This window comes from Nicotiana tabacum, chromosome 20 (assembly GCF_000715075.1).
Source record: "Nicotiana tabacum cultivar K326 chromosome 20, ASM71507v2, whole genome shotgun sequence".
Classification (NCBI taxonomy): domain Eukaryota; kingdom Viridiplantae; phylum Streptophyta; class Magnoliopsida; order Solanales; family Solanaceae; genus Nicotiana; species Nicotiana tabacum.
In genome coordinates this window covers 154818088-154836590 of record NC_134099.1, presented here as the reverse complement: position 1 = coordinate 154836590, position 18503 = coordinate 154818088, and positions in this window count along the sequence as shown.

Sequence of the window (18503 nt, the reverse complement as noted above, 5' to 3'; positions counted from 1 at the left end):
GTTAGACTAGTTATTTACTGGGTATGCGTTGTTTTTGTACTCATACTACACTTGATGTACATTTTGTTGTACAAGCACATGTATGTTCAGTGGCCTTGTGAGCGCAGCAGTGTGATTGATCGGGGACTTAGGTGAGCTGCATCTTATGTACGATTCGCAACCAGCAGAGCCTCCTTCAGAGTAATTGTACTTTCTTTTCTGTCCAAATTTGTATTCCGGACATTTATTATATTTTATTTAAAGTTCCTAGTAAATGCTCATACACTTGTGACACCAGATTCTGGGATGATTATGAAATTATTCAGTATTGAAATTGCTAAAAATATTATCATTTACTCTGTGAAGTTCATCAGTTATTATTTAATTGAAGGAAATTGTGATTTCAAAAATACTAAAATGAGAACTAAATTAACTATTTGGTGCTGGCTTGCCTGACAGTGGTGTCCGGCGCCATCACGACCTTTAATGGATTTTGGGTAGTGAATGTTAATGCATGAAAAGTGATGTCGCGCCATATTTGAGAGTTAATGCATGAAGAGTGATGCCATATCGTTATTATTGTATCATTGTGAGGTTGAGAGTACAAGTGCGACAGGTGATTTCGTGCCATTATTAGTGTTTCATTGTGAGGTTGAGAGTAAAATCATGAATGGTGATGTCATCCCGTTATTATTGTTTCATTGTGAGGTTGAGAGTAAAAGCACGAAGGGTGATGTTGTGCCGTTATTTTTGTTTCATAGTGAGGTTGAGAGTAAAAGCACGAAGGGTGATGTCGTGCAGTTTTATTCATTATGTTTATTCGTTTTACTGGTTAAAGGCATATTGACTATTCTGGTTATCATTTCTGTTGTAATTTCTCGCATCATGTCTTTTCCCCCATTCACATGTCCCCTCCCAAAAGTACATGGTTAGCCTCTATTTGTTATTATCTTGTACGTATACTGTTATCTACACAGGTTTATTACGTGGGTATCTTGTCATAGTCTCGTCACTACTTTGTCGAGGTTAGACTCAACACTTACGGAGTACATGAGATCGGTTGTACTCATACAACACTCTGCACTTTTTGTGCATACTTTGGTATTAGCCCCAGCTATTCGAGAGGCATAGCAGCTCGGATTGGTTGACTTGGAGACTCGAGGTAGGTCTGCTGGCATCTGCAGACCTTGAAGTCCCCTTCCTATTCCCCTATTTTACTACTTTTTCGTTCAAGATAGTTGTATTTACTTCAGACCCTGGTTATAAAGATTCTATAAGCTCGTGAATTGTGACACCAGATCCGGGTTGTACTAGATATTTTTGGTCTTTATGTTATTCCGCACTCAGTTTAGCTTTATTTCGGTTTAATTGTTTTGTTTATTGAAATTGGTTAAAAATTGGCTTAAAGATCCTTTAACATTGGCTTGTCTAGCAAGTGAAATGTTAGGTGTCATCACGATCCCGATTGTGGGAATTCCGGATCGTGACACATGCCCTCAAAAAAATGATGAAAAGTCCAAGGACATGTATGAGACCTTATAGTTTTAGAACTTTCAGAAGCACCCAAAGCGTGATAGTGATTTCAATTATCACAGACTGTACTATTATCTCCAGTTTCACAACCTGCCCGAGAAATGAATGTGAATCACAAAATTGAATACTATAATCAAGCATATAGTGATTCATTTTGATTATTTACTTTTGAGACGTGGAAAAGTATGGATGCAGAGAAAACGAAGAGAAAAAACCTGTCGTGAATAGTTCACGAAATATTATCAATAGCAATTCGAAAAAAATTGCAAACATTCTTTATAGTATTTAGAGTTGACAAATTTTAATTAGAAAAAAGAGTGAATATCACGCTCCGAACCTGAGTCTGGACGTAACACGGTACTCGGTGCCTAACTACATATGACCAAGCGAACCAACTTGTTGGATGAATCAATATGTGATATCATAATGTACTAAATGCGGAAGATAAACTAACACATGTTGATATACTAAAAGTCTGAATGATATAAATCAAAGTGCGGAAATACTAATACAATTCTGAAATATATTTACAACCACATAGCTTAACATGAAAAGCTTGAGACTCTGTCTAACTGTTACTCTAGTCAATGAAGCTCTAATGAAGTACTGAAAATACTAACTGTCTGTAAATACTAAAAGACTGTAAAGTAATGATAATGCTCCGAAAGAACTGGGGATCACCAAATAGCTGGTACGAGAATACTAGTGCTCTAAATCATCAACCTGTAAATCATTACCTACATCGTGAGATGCAAGCCCAGACAAAAGAGATGTCAGTACATTTGAATTGCACTGGTATGTAAAGCAACTGAAAGAAAGAATTATAAATGCTGAAACTGAAACTAAGTTGATAACTGAGAATTTGTAATTGATAACTGAAGTGATAACTATTGAAACTAAAACTGAAATATTAATTGATAACTGATAACTGAACTGATAACTGATAACTAAACTAATAATTGGTAACTGAAATGATAACTGATAAATAAAATGATAACTAATAATTGAGCTGAACAAAGGAAGTAAGGATATGAGTACTCCCTCTTCTGAATGATGAACAACCTGTTTATCTGAATATTAAACTGTGGCCTCAGGCCCAATATATATATGTGCACAACTGCGGCCTCAGGCCCAAGTATATGTATACATAACTGCGGCCTCAGGCCCAAAGATGCATAAAGCATTAACTACGGCCTCAGGCCCAAAGATGCATAAAGCATTAACTGCGACCTCAAGCCCAATATATATATATATATATATATATATATATATAATATATATATGAACTGCGGCCTCGGGCCCAAGTATACGTATACATAACTGCGGCCTCAGGCCCAAAGATGCATAAATCATAAACTGCGACCTCATGCCCAAAGATGCATAAAGCATTAACTGCGGCCTCGGGCCCAAATACAGGTGTTCAACATTCAGGGATTTAAAATCAGGAACTGAGAATCATACTGCAATACATGATAGTAAAATACTGAATCACACTAAGTTACATGATACTGGAATATTGGATCACACAGAGTTACACAATACTGAAATACTGAATCGGACTAGACTAAGACATGTATTCTTGATCTAATTATGAAAACTGAAACTTCAACTGTTTATGGTATACTCAGTAATCTATACTAAGACTCAGGGGCATCAAACCCAAGTCTCTATTGATTACGCACTGATTTCACAACATTCAGAATAAAAGTCATGAACGAGTTACGAAGCTAGAGAATAGAAGTTCTACAACTATTTAAGGAACTAGGCTTAACTATATTTTTGAGGCAATTGGTAATACGGTAAAAGAAACATGGTGTAGGGAGAATCATTAACATTCCCAAACATAGAGAGTTATCCTCACATACCTTAAGTTCCTGCTCTTGAGCGTAATACAACATTCATCAACCCTTTCAACTTTAATCTATATCAATACAAGTCAAAGGGATTCCATATTAGGTGTGATCACTTAAGCATTTTATCAAACACTTGATGAGAATAAAGTTTCATAGTCCTTATTAATTGTGTCTCTACACACAATAACCCATTCTCTTGCTCGTAGATAAATTCTAAAGTCTTAAGTGGTTATAATCAACATCATTCTTTATCACCCATAAAGTAAACAACACCCTTAACCAATAATCAACAATCAATACCCCAAACCTATAAATGTTCATGTTTTTCTATCAAACCCATCAACTCATATCTTATGAACTAGAGTCCATAATCATTAATCCAATGCTAGAATCAATTAGAGGGTGAAGACATTACCTTTTTGAAGTTCAATCCCCCTGAATTCGAGTTCTACGGTTTCTTCTCTCAACAATGATGTCCCAATCGAATATCTAATGATATGGAGGGTTTATCTATGTTAATAAGGTGTTGGGGAATTGAAATTAACTTAGAATCACCATTAGAACTTACCTTGGATGGTGGAGGGACCCTTAAGGAGTTAGGTTTTTGAGAATTCCCCATTTTAGAGTAAGTTTTTATGTTTTGGGGCTGTAGGGGACGAAGTAAGGCTTTAAAATAACCCCCCATGTGTGCTCCCGTGCACCTGTAGGCCCGACCGCGCCCCTGACCACGCAAAATGGCAGTAACACTGCCACAGGTGCGCTGTCGCGGTCGAGGCGCACTCAGGGTGTGCATATCACACACTATTTCTGTAAAACGCGCATAACATTTTGCACAAAGATCCGTTGGAAAGATATTTCAAAGCCCTACAACTTTAATGTTTTGAGTTTTTTCAAATACCTTACACATTTTTCACTAAACCTCCTGTAAGTATGACATTTTGTAAACTTCGTAGATTTTATCGAATCTTATGCACCTCTTTCTTCATCTTGATTCTAAAACAACTATTTTTATCCATACTCATCCCGCTAGGACTTCATATGTCTATAATATTAGATTAATACCTATTTAACACATCCACACCTAATCCGAATGTACGGGGTGTTACATTGAAGATTTGTGGTTTTACTCTCATTAGTCTTGTAAAGCTAACACTTTTAAACCAAACAACGAATACTCCTAAACTTAAAAGGAGTTGAAAATTTTCGAAGGATTTAACAATTAAATTTACGAACCTTCTTTATTAGTTATCTTTTACAAATAGATAGTTCAAAGAAGGATGGATTTAATATATAAAATTTATTAATTTTAAAGTACTAAATATTAGAAAAAATAATTAAAGAAATATTCATAAATATTAGTAAAATAATTATATGACTATTTTTTTCAGTGTGAAATCTATTTTTACAGTAATTGCAACTTTGCACTTCAAAACGAAAACTATCCAAAGTTTTAATGATGAAGACCGTGGAATAATTGCTTCTTCTATAAATGTGTTTGCATATATTATTTGGAAAAATAATAATTATGTAAGGTAGAATTGTATAATTGAAATAAACAAAAAAAGAAAAAAAGTGGTAAGGACTCCTAACTCGAAAAGAATAAAAAGAACTCTAAACTAAAGGAGTCGGAAGTGCTCGAAAAAAAAAATACTCCTAAACGTAAAAAGGAGTTGTAACCAGTTAAAACTTAATAAAGGACTCCTACAAACAGAAAGGAATTGAAAGTGCTTGTAACTTTTACCTGTAATCGGTTAAAATTTAAATGTACTCAATAATGATGTGGTGAGGAGTAGTCCAAAACAGTAGTGTCCTAAAAGAATTTGACTTAAAACCAATTTTGTGGCTTGTTGTATGTGTTATTTAAACAGGAAAAGAATTTCAGCTTTTGGTGATTTACCATTTTATCCTCAAATTATACAAATATTTAAGGTTATAAAAGTCTGTCAATATTTCAGAGATATTTTAGTTATTCAATATTTAGCATAAATTATTCGTGCTTTTATTATAATATAGAATATGGATAGATATAGATATATACTCGGTGGCGGAGCCAGAATTTTCACCAAGGGGAGTCAAAATATTTTTTTAAAAAAGTAGATACACCGAAAAGTTTAGGGGAGTCAACGTATAGTAAATATACATAAAAGAAAAATATATCTAATAATACAATGTAACTTTCCGGCGAAGGGGCGTCAATCGACACCCCTTGGTTGAATCATGTGGCTCTGCCCCTGTATATACTAGAGGTTAGGGGCGAAACTAGAGTCCAAATTATGGATTCGGAAGAATCTAATAATTTTGGGCAAAACCTCATATATGTATTTTTTTACCCTTGAATCGGATAACAATTAAATTTGTATGCCGTTTTAAGGATATGTGCATTGATTCAACACAAATAGTCAGGAATATTAGATAAACGAATTAAAGACAAAATGAATGATCAAACCAGTTGTAATATTATGGCCTAGCCCGAACCTAGGTTGAACAGTAGTTTTGCCTTCGATCGGACTCCTAGTTCGAACCCAAATCGGATGAGGAACAAACACTTAGTAAGAACCTTTGCAATAGCTAGAAAGCATAAAATGAATTTATATCGTCTTTATTTGCATATTACAATGTCCATCAAAAGAAAAAAACCTCCCTTTTATAAAGTAGGAGAGTTTCTTCCCTAGTACAAGTCTAAAAAAAGTAAAAATCTTCCTTGCTCATTAGTTACTGATCTGTAACCGACATCGAGCGAGATCCGTGCCGTGATATCCGGTCAAGTACGAATATCACCGCCCCTTATCCATCGTGCATAACTGTTTACCGTGTTTTCTAAGATTTTAGAACTCGTTCTGGGTCCGGGGAGCGTCGCTTTATCATGCCCGGTGACGACACGTCGTTCTTCTTTCAAGGGTCTAGGTATGAAGGGTTTTTCGGACTCAATTTAGGCTCGTGCGTCTATGCCCTTCTTCCGTTTTCTCCACTGGGAAATCGAGGTATGCTCTATCCCCGATTTTACCTGTATACAGATAGTCCGCTCATGTTGTGGAGAGTAGGTTTGCCGAGACGATGGTAAACAATAGATAAACCCCGATTCTTTCTCTCATACATTATAACTGAGATGAAGGGTAAATCGAAACGTCCCATAAGTCGTGTTGTTCTGACTTTGAACACTTGTTAGACATCGACTAGCTGTCTTCGAACGCGAAGCGTCGTGCAATGATTGCCTTTTCCCCTATAAAAGCTTCAACCCCTTTCACTTCTTTCACTTTTCGATTCTAGATTTTACCTTCAAATTCTCTAACGGCTTCTAACATCTACAAACCTTCATACATTATTCTTTGAGCCTTCATATATTCATCTTCAACCCTTATACATTTTCTTAGAACCTTCATCCCAGACCTTCATACCTTCGTATTATCTTCAAATCTTCATATTTTTCCTCAACCCTTCATATTTCCGGCAAAAATCTCCAAGCCAATGCCTCAACAGGCTGCTCCTTCATCTTGCAACCTAGCCGCAGATGCCAATGTGGCCGTCCATGAACTGGCTCAGGAGCCTCCCATGAAGAGCTTCATACTCGAGGGTTGTTCTATCGGGGACGACTTTAAGATTGAGAAAGCCTCTAGTCAACAAGATCGAGGTGAGAGAGTATGGAGATACATATGCTCTGTCACTGAAGAAATCCTATCTATAATCCAAGCCGACTGTAAATGGGAGGGTACAGATGTAGTCGTTCCCGATCCCAATAACGATATTACTCTCTCTCTCTCTCTCTCTCTCTCTTTCATTACTTGTGTTTGTGATCGCGCATCTGTTGCCCAAAGTCCTAATGCAATCCCCCAATTCAAGGAATGGATCAAGGGGATCAGCAAGCAGATGCCATACTCCGTGCACGATTGGTGCAAGCTTTCAAAGGGCAAGTGGGAGGCTCATTCCCATGGTAAGATTCTTCGTTGAATAATTATAATCATGCTTTTATCTTACACACTGCTAACCTTTTTCCTTTTTTACAAGTTTTCCTAAGACCACCGAACTTAGGCCATTGGGTGAGGATGAGGATATGTCCTCGCTTGTCGAGCCCTCCATTCGAGGAAGCCTGGGGCTGTCGCGAAGGAGGAGAAGAAGAAGAGGAGGAAGAGGAAGTCCTTGGGTTCCCCGGGCGTCGAGGCGAAGAAAACGAAGAAAATGACCACTCGTGTCAGAAATCTCAAAATGAGCACTAAGTCCTTTGGACCGGACACCTCTACCGGCTCAGGGACGAGCCTAAAGATGACGATCTTTTCATCACTCATGGCTTGACCCTTAATGAGGGGGGATCAAGCGACGACCGAGAAAGAGGATCATGGAGTTGATCCCCGTCTAACCTGGGAACTAGAGAGAGAGACGGAGGCTACAGCCTCCCAAGAAGCTGCTCCTGTTCCGAAAGAGGCTACCCGTGTCATTGACATCATAGAGACACCCTCTTATACCGAGTCCATGCTTGAAGAGGCCCAAGCGGGTAAATAGAAGTCAGGAGAGGTGACGCGTGGCCCAAATGACACCCACATCTCATTCTTCGACGGCATGGATATGGCTGTATTGGAGGATTTTTCGGGCTTGGTCACCTGGAGGTCCCAAAAAAGGATGTGCCCTTGAGAGCGGTAAGGCCGAGCTTAAGCCAGAAATTAACAAAGCAATTTCCCCCTCCGAGTGTGGACCCCGAGCACAAGCGAACCGGCATTATTACAATCTTGGAGGATGGTCGGGTAAGGCGTCATCCCTTTGTACCCCTTTTATGAATCTTACTTTGGTCTTTGATGCCCTATACTAACTTCATTTCTTTTTAGGTGTTAGTGCTTCACCATGAAATCTTCCTCCAATACCGCTTAAAGATTAGCTAACTTGAGTTCAAGCTCAAAGAGCAGGTCCGGAAGAAGGACATGTATAGAGCTCTTACTGAGCAGCAGGATGAGGCCCTCAATGACCTCCCGACTCTCCAGGATGAGTTGGAAAAAGCCCAGAATGAGGCCTCTACCCTGAAGCGGGAACACGCCAACTTGGTTGAGAATGTAAAGATCTTTGAGGCTAAACATGAGCGCTAGTCGTGGTGACTAATAACACCACCTCGCAGGTCCAACAAAAAATAGACCGGATCGATCGGCTTCGGGCCGAGATGGACGAGGTCAAGGCCACAACCGAAGTTTGGAAGGGCAAGATAGACCTGCTTGCTTCAGAGAAAGAAGCTGCAAAGGCGGAGCTGGCATCGATCGAGAACCAACTTCGGGTAGCGAAGGACAAAGCCAATAATGGTCTCGGCTGAATGATAATCTCCGGGCATAGTTGAGCTTGCCGTCAAAGAACGGTATGCTCTTGGACAAGAATACGCGATACTGAGGTCTAAATTAGATACAACCGCTGCTGATGCCGAGGAAATGGTGTCCCAGTACAAGCCAATGTGGAGGCAGTCGAGACCTGCTTAAAGATGAAGACTGTATACATAAAACGGCTATCCTGGAGAGAGACCCTAGAAGAAATCCATGCCGAGGTTTTTACCTAGTGGCCAAGATTGAAGAAGTTATGAGGTTCGAGGCTGAGGCGAAGAAGCTCTACAAGCCTAAGGATCCCAAAGGCTCTGAAGGATCCGTCGTTTCTAGCGACGAGTCGGGCCCCGATGAAAACCAGGCGTAGATGCCTTCGTGTTTTTCTAGTTTTTCCCTTATGTATTTTTATTTATTCATTTTAAGGTCGTTCTATCGAGCCTTTGTAAATATATTTTGGAATATAAAAAATTTCCCTTTCTGGAAATATCGTGCCTTTACTTTTCCAGAATCTTCTTGAAATTTCTATTTGTGTATTGTTTTTAATGCCATATCATAGAATCAGATATTGTTCCGGGGCATTCATTTTCTAAAGGTTCGAATGAAGCCCGACTTTGATGCAACTTTGTTTGCTATGGCTTCGAACCCTCGGTGAGACCAGAGGTTTTGAAGATGCTTAAGTATTTTTAGACGATGTTTTTGTCGAGGGTAACCCTTTTGTAGGTTTTGAATTTTCATAACACCTTACTTTCTGGTGATGGACTTCGGACGTTTCAAAGCCGTTTTTAGGGTGGTCGTAGCCTTTTATATTTTTGCACCGCCTAATAGGTTTTGTGCCTCTGGGATTCGATAGCTCGAGTCGTTCGAGTTTTCGTTGGACGACAGTTCCTGGGTAGGGGTACCCTGTGGTCTTGATAGTCCCCGAATAGGGGTAGCCCATGGGCTCGATAGTCCCCTAGTAGGGGTAGCCCGTGGGCTTTAGGATCCGAGATCGAACAAGCAAAGATACATTGTAACAAAGTGTATGGGAAGTGGAAATTTCTTTCATTTCTTAGTATGCAAAGTACACTATTGAAAGTACATAAAAACTTGTGCCATGGCCAGAGTGGACTCTTTGGGCACGGTTCACACGATCTTTTATCTCTTACAATGAATCCTAAGCCTTAAATTTTAGCACATAAAGTTTTCTTTTTTCCTTTCTAAAGACCGTAATCCGAGGGTAATGGCCCCCAGTGTTCGAGGTTGAACTCGTAAGGGCTCGAATATTATTGACCTAAAGCAAATGATCATTAACTCTGGTTTAAAACCGGTATTCAAATCTAGGTTAGCACATTTTACTATTTCCTCGTTAAAAACCTTGCCGAAAAACCCACTTCGAGACAAAATCGGTCTAAGAAAAAAAGAGTACAACACGTGCTTTCAGACCTAATAGACACATTTGTGCTAAGCTGATTACCTGCATACGTAAGTCTGATTTATAACATGATTAAAAAATAATTGAGTTCGTACCTTAGCAATAGTACTGCTTTAAGTGTGTCACGTTTTGCTTTCTCGATAGTTGTACGTCGTTTCCCACTTCGAGTTGATACGAACATTTGCCAGTTATTCCGACAACTCAATATGGTCTTTCCCAGTTCAGTCTCAGCTTCCTTTCATTCGGGTTCTTGGTGTGTAACGTTACTTTCCTCAACACCATGTCCTCGACTTAAAAGTTTCCAAGGATGGCTCTTTGGTTGTAATACCTTTCTATTCGCTATTTCTGTGCGGCCAACTGAACCAGGGCGGCCTCCCATCTTTCATCCAATAGTTTCAGGCTCGTGGTCATAGCCTTGCCGTTTGGCTCTTCAGTCGCATACTGGAACCTGAGGCTCGGTTCTCCCATCTCGACTAGTTTTAAGGCTTCAGCTCCATAGACAAAGGAAAACAGGATGGGCCCAGTGCTAGATTTTGAAGTTGTACGGTACGCCTACAGGACTTCAGGTAGGATCTCCTTCCATTTCCCTATCGCACTGGTCAATCTCTTTTTAAGGTTTTGAATTATGGTCTTATTTGTTGATTTTGCATGCATGTTCCCACTAGGGTAATAAGGCGTTGATAGTATCTTCTTGGTCTTGTGATCATACAAAATTTATTCACTTTGCTGCCAATGAATTATTTTTCATTGTCGGCATCGATCTCGGCTGGTATCCCAAATCGACAGATTATGTGGTCCAAGATGAAGTAGTGACTTCTTTCTCCTGCACCTTTTAGAATGCTTGAGTCTCGAACCATTTGAAAAAATAATCGGTCATGAATAGTATTAATTGAGATTTACCAGGTGTCTATGGCAGGAGACCGATGATGTCCATTCCCCACTTCATAAATGGACATGGGGACAAAATCGAGTGGAGCATTTCCCCTGGTTTATGGGTCATCAGGGCATGCCTTTGGCAGCTGTCACATTTCCGTATGAAGTCCTTCACATCTTTCTCCATTTCGTTCAAGTAATAGCTGAGCCTAATTAGTTTCTGAACCAAAGATTATGCTCCTGAATAGTTTCCGAATGTGCCTTCGTGAACTTCTCTCATGGTGTATTCAGTCTCTCCCAGTCCCAAGCATTGGGATACCGGGCCGTCAAAGGTTCCCCTAAATAATGCCCCTTCGACTAAACTAAATCTGGCGGCCATAGTGCGTAAGGCTCTCGACTCTTTGGGATCCGAAGGCAATTTTCCGGTCTTCAAGTAGTCTATGTATTTGTTCCTCTAATCCCAAGTTAAACTTGTTGAGTTTACTTCGGTATGGCCTTCTTCTCTCACTGAATTCATTAGCGGCACTACTGTTCCCTAACCAAATTCATTGGCATCGACCAAAAACCCCAAGTTAGCTAGTGCATCGGCCTCATTGTTCTGATCTCGCGCTATATGCCGCAAGGTCCATTCCCTGAATTGATGTAGGGTCACCTATAACTTATCCAAGTATCTTCGCATATGTTCTTCTTTTACTTTGAACATCTCGCAAACTTGATTTACTATGAGGAGGGAGTCGGACTTAGCTTCGATCACCTCGTCCCCAAGGCTTTTAGCCAATTCTAGACCTACAATCATGCCCTCATACTCGTCCTCGTTGTTAGTCAATTTTACAGTTCTACTAGATTGCCTAATTACATTTCCCATAGGTGGTTTTCATACGATACCGAGCGCAGACCCCTTCGCGTTCGAGGTACCGTCAGTAAAAAGGGTTCGAATTCCCAAAGTGGCCCCCAAGGTCAACAGTAATTCACTTTCGACTTCAAATATTATGGTCGGCGTAAAATCGGCCACGAAGTCTGCCAAAATCTGAGATGTTATGGTGGTACGGGGTCGATACTTGATATCGTACCCCTAATTTCTAGGGGTCATTTGGCCAACCGTCCCAAGAGGTTGGGCTTGTGCATGATGTTCCTTAGCGGGTAAGAGGTTAGACACATATGGGGTGGCATTGAAAGTATGGTTTTAGTTTCTTAGAGGCGCTTAGCAAAGCAAGCGCCAATTTTTTCAAGTGAGAATACCTTGATTCGGCCTCACTAGAGTTCTACTGACATAGTAAATAGGAGTTTGCATACCTTCTTCCTCCCGAACTAAGACTCCACTTACCGCCACCTTGGAAACCACCAAGTAGAGGTACAACTATTTATCTACCTTTGAATTGTGAAACAGGAGCGGACTCGATAGGTACCGTTTGAGTTCTTCCAAGGCTTGCTAAAATTTTTGGGTCCAAGAAAAGTTATTCTTCCTCTTTAACAGTGAGAAGAATCGATGGCTTTTGACTAAGGACCTCGAGATGAGCCAGCCTAGAGTGACTATGCGCCTGGTTAGTCTTTGAACGGCCTTAACGTTGTCCACCACGGTAATGTCCTCTATGGCTTTGATTTTGTCGGGGTTGATTTTGATCCCTCGATTGGATACCATGAACCCGAGGAATTTTTCCAATCGGACCCCAAATGCACACTTCTCCGGGTTCAACTTCATATTATATTTCTTCAGTATGTCAAAGGTCTCCTGCAAATGTTTCAAATGGTACTTTGCTCATAGAGACTTGACTAACATGTCGTCAATATAAACTTCCATTGATTATCCTATTTGTTCTTCGAACATCCAGCTTACTAGGCATTGATAGGTGGCACCGGCGTTCTTTAACTTGCATTATCAGTAGGTGCCAAATTTAGTGATGAAAGAAGTCTTTCTTGATCATCCGGGTCCATCCGAATTTGGTTGTATCCGGAATAGGCATCGAGAAAGCCGAGTATCTCATGTCTGGCCGTCGTGTCGATCATCCGATCGATGTTAGGCAAAGTAAGGATTTAGGGCATGCCTTATTTAGATGTTTGTAATCTACACATTTTCATAGCTTATTCCTTTTTTTAGGTACTACCACTACTAGTCCGTGCATTTAACTTCCCGGATGGATCCTATTTTAAGGAGTTTGGATACCTTGTCCTTGACGAACGCATGCTTGACCTCGTGTGAGCACGTAATTTTTGCTCTATGTGAAATACTCCTACAAATTAAAGAAATAGATTTTTCCCTTGTTTGCAATTTTATAGGATTTTTGTAGAATTTTGTTAATTGTTTGCATTTTTGTGCATGTCTAATTTTGTTAAAATCATGGAAAAATGTCAAAAATATCATGCATTGTATTTAGATTTTGTGTTTATATTTCAGGATTAATTAGTTAATTAATTGTCTTATCAAAGTCAAAATCACAACAAAATATCTTTCATTTTACATTTTTAGTCTTTACTGCTAATTTAGTAATTTTCTTTTCTTTAATTTAGGACCAACTAATTTTGTAAATATCATAATTAGATAATTAACTTAATTTCTCAAATTAGATTAATGTAAGATTTAATTTAGGATTTTAATTAATTAAAGAAAGAAAAAGAAAATTGAAAAAAGGGGCATGTTTTAAACCTGAAATTGGGCCAATCTATACACAAGATCTGTCCAAAACCCAGCTCAACACCCAAACATACCCGGTCCAGCACCCAAGCCTCCAAAACGACCCCCTTTACCCTATCCCTCATCTCAGCCGTTGGATTAATTTGATCCAACGACCCGGAACTAGCCTACCCCTTAACATAAAACTGTCCTAACCAAACCCCACCCTAACCCCCCAAATCATCATAGACCTCTCCCCTTTCCTCTCTCTCTTAACTCTACCATCTCTGCCTTATTCCGCCGCCGGAAATCGCCCCACGGCAGCGGCGATGCTCAAAATCCACCCAGATTCACACTACACAATCTTGAGCCCTTCCCTAACACCATTCCACCATCAGTTTCCCCAAAAACACCACCCAATTCCATCAATTTTAGATCTTAAGTCTGACCCTAAAACCCCTAAATCACCCAAACGGCCCCAAAATCACACCCTATAATCTCCTATCCCTCCTCATCCCGTATTCTATTTTAGTTCCTCTCAAAACACCCTAAAACTCTTTAAATTTTAGATCTAAAAATGGTCAGAAAATGTCGGTCTTTTCTTCGATATCTCCGTTGATTTTAGCATACCTTGAGTTTGAAACTGACATTAGCTAATGGATTTTGTTAATAGCCATTGAATAATGTAAGTTTAAACTCATTTCGGAGTCACCGGGATCCGATTGATTTGCCTGTGACCGGACAGAATGCATGTGGGTTCGGATTTGGCCCATTTTTTAGAGCTGGTATTTTCCCATTCCCTTCTGGATATAATAAATGATTTTTGAGGTTTAATTTTGTTTATTAGACAAATTAGGTTAATTGATAAAAATCTTCTAAGTTCAGATTTGTGCCTTTATGTTTTTTCTTTGCTTGCTTTCTGGGTAATTTTTAGTTTTCATATTATTTTCTTTGCTTAGTTTGCATGCCTTAGTTGGGATAATTTCAGTATCTATGTTCATACTTAATTGGACGTTTGTTAGGTTCTCATCTCAGTAGTCTGTTAATAGGTTTTAACAATTTTCCTTTGAAATTCGTTTTGGTATTAGGTTTGAATATTGTTGTTTTGTTTCTTTTCTAAGTTGGTTCATGATTAGTCTAAAGGTTTAATGGCTTAAAGATTTGTTCCTTTTATCTTTGTTTTGTATTGTTTCTTGCTTGGTATTGTTGGTCCTGATTTGGGAATAGGCAGGACTTATAGGAGGTCAATTGAACAAATAAAAACTTAAGGGGTCAAGGGAGGGGTATGCAAACGGAAATTTGGGTAGAAGCTTCTAGAATTAAGGGCAGCTGACCCTATTTGGCCAGCAACAAAAATGTTGAAACCAATTAGAAGCTGCCAGCTGTCCCATTTCAGTTAGAAAGATGCATTTAGGGGTTGTGTGAGGGAATAATTCCCTAATTCAGTTTTTTCCAGCACATGGCATTTAGGCCTATAAAAGTATCCTTTCTGCACCCATTTCGGACAGGCGGCTACAGATTTTAAGACCCTAGAAAACACACAAAAGGTTCTACACTGTTTCGAAAAGCTGAATTAATTTCTTTTGATTTTCTGGAGTAAAATAAAAACACTCTGAAATTTTCTCTGGGATTTCTGCATTTCTAAGTCAAAAATGGGTTGAGTTCAAAGCTGTGGTTGGCTATTTCTTGCTGCTTGCTCTCTATTGATTTCCTGCTCAAAATCCTTCTCTTGGCTACTGAAATATTTGCATCTTTTAGCATTTTTGGAAGCAGTTCTTAAGCAGCAAGGTACATACCTTGTCTTATGCTTAAATCTTTGTAAATCTGACTTAATGTAAACACAAGAGATTTTGCTGAATGTTGTGTTTGTTATGATGCAATTCATCTTCATTAAATGCAACAACCTTTGAGTTTTCCTTGACCTTATAACTCTCTATTGATTCAGTGTTTCTCATACTATGAAAACATGTTTCTTGTGTGTTAAATATAAAATTTGTTATCTGTTGTATTTGGCTTACATATACTATTTCCATTTGTTCATTCTTATCTAATATGCCTGTGTTGTTGACTGAGTTTGTGCAATAATATAGTTGTCACATGTGTATAGCCATACTCTTGGTGGATCTAACCTCGACATGGTCAGATCCATGTGAGTTCAAAACTTAAATAGGTTTCTGCTCATATATGGGAAAAAGCTGGCAGTTGTGAAAGACTATTGCCTAGAAGTTTAATTGTAATCTTTAATGTAGTTGTTTAATAGTTTCAGGATTGAGTCTATTTGTCATTCTATAGTTGTAGTTTTTGTTCATGAGTTTGTTGATCAATGGTTCATGGTTTGTGGCTGATGTTAGGTGAATATGGAATTTCCATATAAAAAGATATGATGTATAAAGATATTAAGAGGTTCAGAGGTGAATGATTTAAATAGTTTACTTTTTTTCGTAAGTTGGATATGTGAAAATCCAAGAAAATTGTATAATGGTTTAGCCCTTTTCTAATGCCTATTTCATTGAGCGGGCAGTTATACTCGCCATGGTGTAAGTATAAGGTCCAAGTTCATAAACTTTTAAAAATTGAAAAATCATTGCCCAACGTGTTTAATCAGTAAAAGTAGTGCAGCATATGCATTTTCAATTGAATAACTGTGTAGTTATTTGTACATTAGTAGAGGTTGAATATAGGCAGGGGTTTTAGCATGCTAAGGTTATTCCTATTAAAATAATTGGGTTTGATTTTAGCCCAAATGAGATGGTCTGGTCAAAATCAGACCATGGCATGGCCTCTGAGTTTCCTCCGCTTCATAGGCTCAGTTTTGGGCTTGATTAAATCAGTAATATCATGCGTAGGGCCTTAACATAATAGGTTTCATGCTGGCCCAATTTTTCCCAAAACAATTATATGCCTAGTATATTATTCAATGCCTACCTACAATTAGTAGTTTTAGATTGAGATTTAATCCAATTAAGCTTGAACATCCATAATTCACTTTAGTTGAGTACAATTTTTTTGTAAATAAGTTGAGGTGTGCCATCTAATCACAAAAACTATGGCCCTCACATCAATATCTTAACTAATGTAGAAAAATGCTTTGAACTCTCGTAGTTTGCTTTAGGCGCATTAATTAAATAAATTATCATAGTTGCGGGTACGGTTCACGTGACGTAGTTGTGATACTTAATTTCCAAATCTGGGGATATATTTATGACACCCGAACATAACAACTAATAATGCTAATAAATTAAACATGTTGTAGATCGTGGGTACGGTTCCCGTGGTACGATTCACAATGTGTACCAAACAAACAAGTCTACGACAATCGTAACTTGTTCCAGAATAATTTCATAAATAATTGAAAGAGGTCAAAGGTTAAAAATGCACAATAGGTATAAAATATATTTTAAAATCAGATAAATAGGCCAATAGTAATAGTTGAGCGACTGTGCTAAAATCACGGAACCCGGGAATGCCTAACACCTTCTCCCGAGTTAACAAAATTCCTTACCCGATTTTTTGTGTTTCGCGAACTGTAAAACAGAGTCAAACTTTCTCGATTCGGGATTTTAAACCGGTGACTTGGGATACCATAAATCATCCCAAGTGGTGACTCTGAATTTGAATGAATAATCCCATTTCGATTATTGTCAGTTTAATTGGAAAAACTCCCATATACCCCCTTTTCGGGTAGAAAAAGGAGGTGTGACAGCTCTGGTGACTCTGCTGGGGATAAGAACCCAGAATCTCTAGGGTTCAAGAATTCGAGCTTAGAATAATTGTTATATTTGAATTTTATTTATTATCTGATTTTTATTACATGCTTGGGCCTAATGTGCTAAATGACGCTTTTTACCGCTTTGATATTACTTGAACTATATATAAACTGCTACGAAACCCTTCTCTTCTCATTTTCGGGGAAGTGCACGTTGACATGACTTCTTTTCTATTAGTATCATACCTTAATTTAGAAAGAGGCTCGAACAAGTTACAAAGCTAGATGGCCTTTTGGTTCCCGGTACATAGCCCCCCCTCGGCTTGAGTTGTCCGCTCGGGTACAACAAGTCTAGAACAATATACCCAGGTTTTAAACCTAGAATAACTCAGCCTCATGCAGGATCCCTAGTAGGAATGCTTGTTTGCATCATGCGCATTTGACTTTGGAGACTCAACACAGGAGTTAGGTCCGTCTAGCACAGGTGTACCCAAAAATAAAAAAGATCAACTTGATTCATTTTTTTACGTGCTACCTGTGCATTCATTTGTTTCGGCTTAAATGTTAACCGTTTCTAGATTAAGTAATAAAGATAAAGAGAAAAATCAAGTTCGGGGTATGAGAGAGAATTTCATCCATTTCCCAAAAATCTGGTATCCAAAATATCCCGAAATTTTGCCTAAATTTTTGGAAAAAAAAAGAGAAAGGAGAAAAGTTAATTCAAAGTGCTTGTATTTTTTTTCCGTTGCGTCAAAACTGGCCGAACTACGCGGGTTTGATTCTCACTGGATATGTGATACATAGGCAACCCTCATCAGTTTCAGCCCCGCTTTTGAAAATTTTGAAAAAATATATGAAGTGTCGTCGTTTTTGTCGTAAATAAAGTGGGTGATCCAATTTTTGTCTAAATAGCCGAATGTCCTAACCGGACACCGGAAGGCTGTTTTTGCAAGAATAGCCACTGACGGTTTCTTTATCAATTTTTGGCCATTTAGCGAACACAACCCTAAAATCTTCCATTTCGAAGTGCTGAAGGGCTGTGTTCGCAAAAGCAGTCCTGATTTATTTGATTTTTGCAAAATAAACCCCTTTTATCAGTTTTTAAAATAAGATTCATTTTGTCTTTAAACCAATCACCTTAATCTAAATGTGCAGAATGAGCATTAGTCAAAATTTACCAATGAAGATCATGACCAAGATTCCATTGGAACTACATCTGTGGTGAGAAGATTTAGGTGGGCAAGGATGAGAC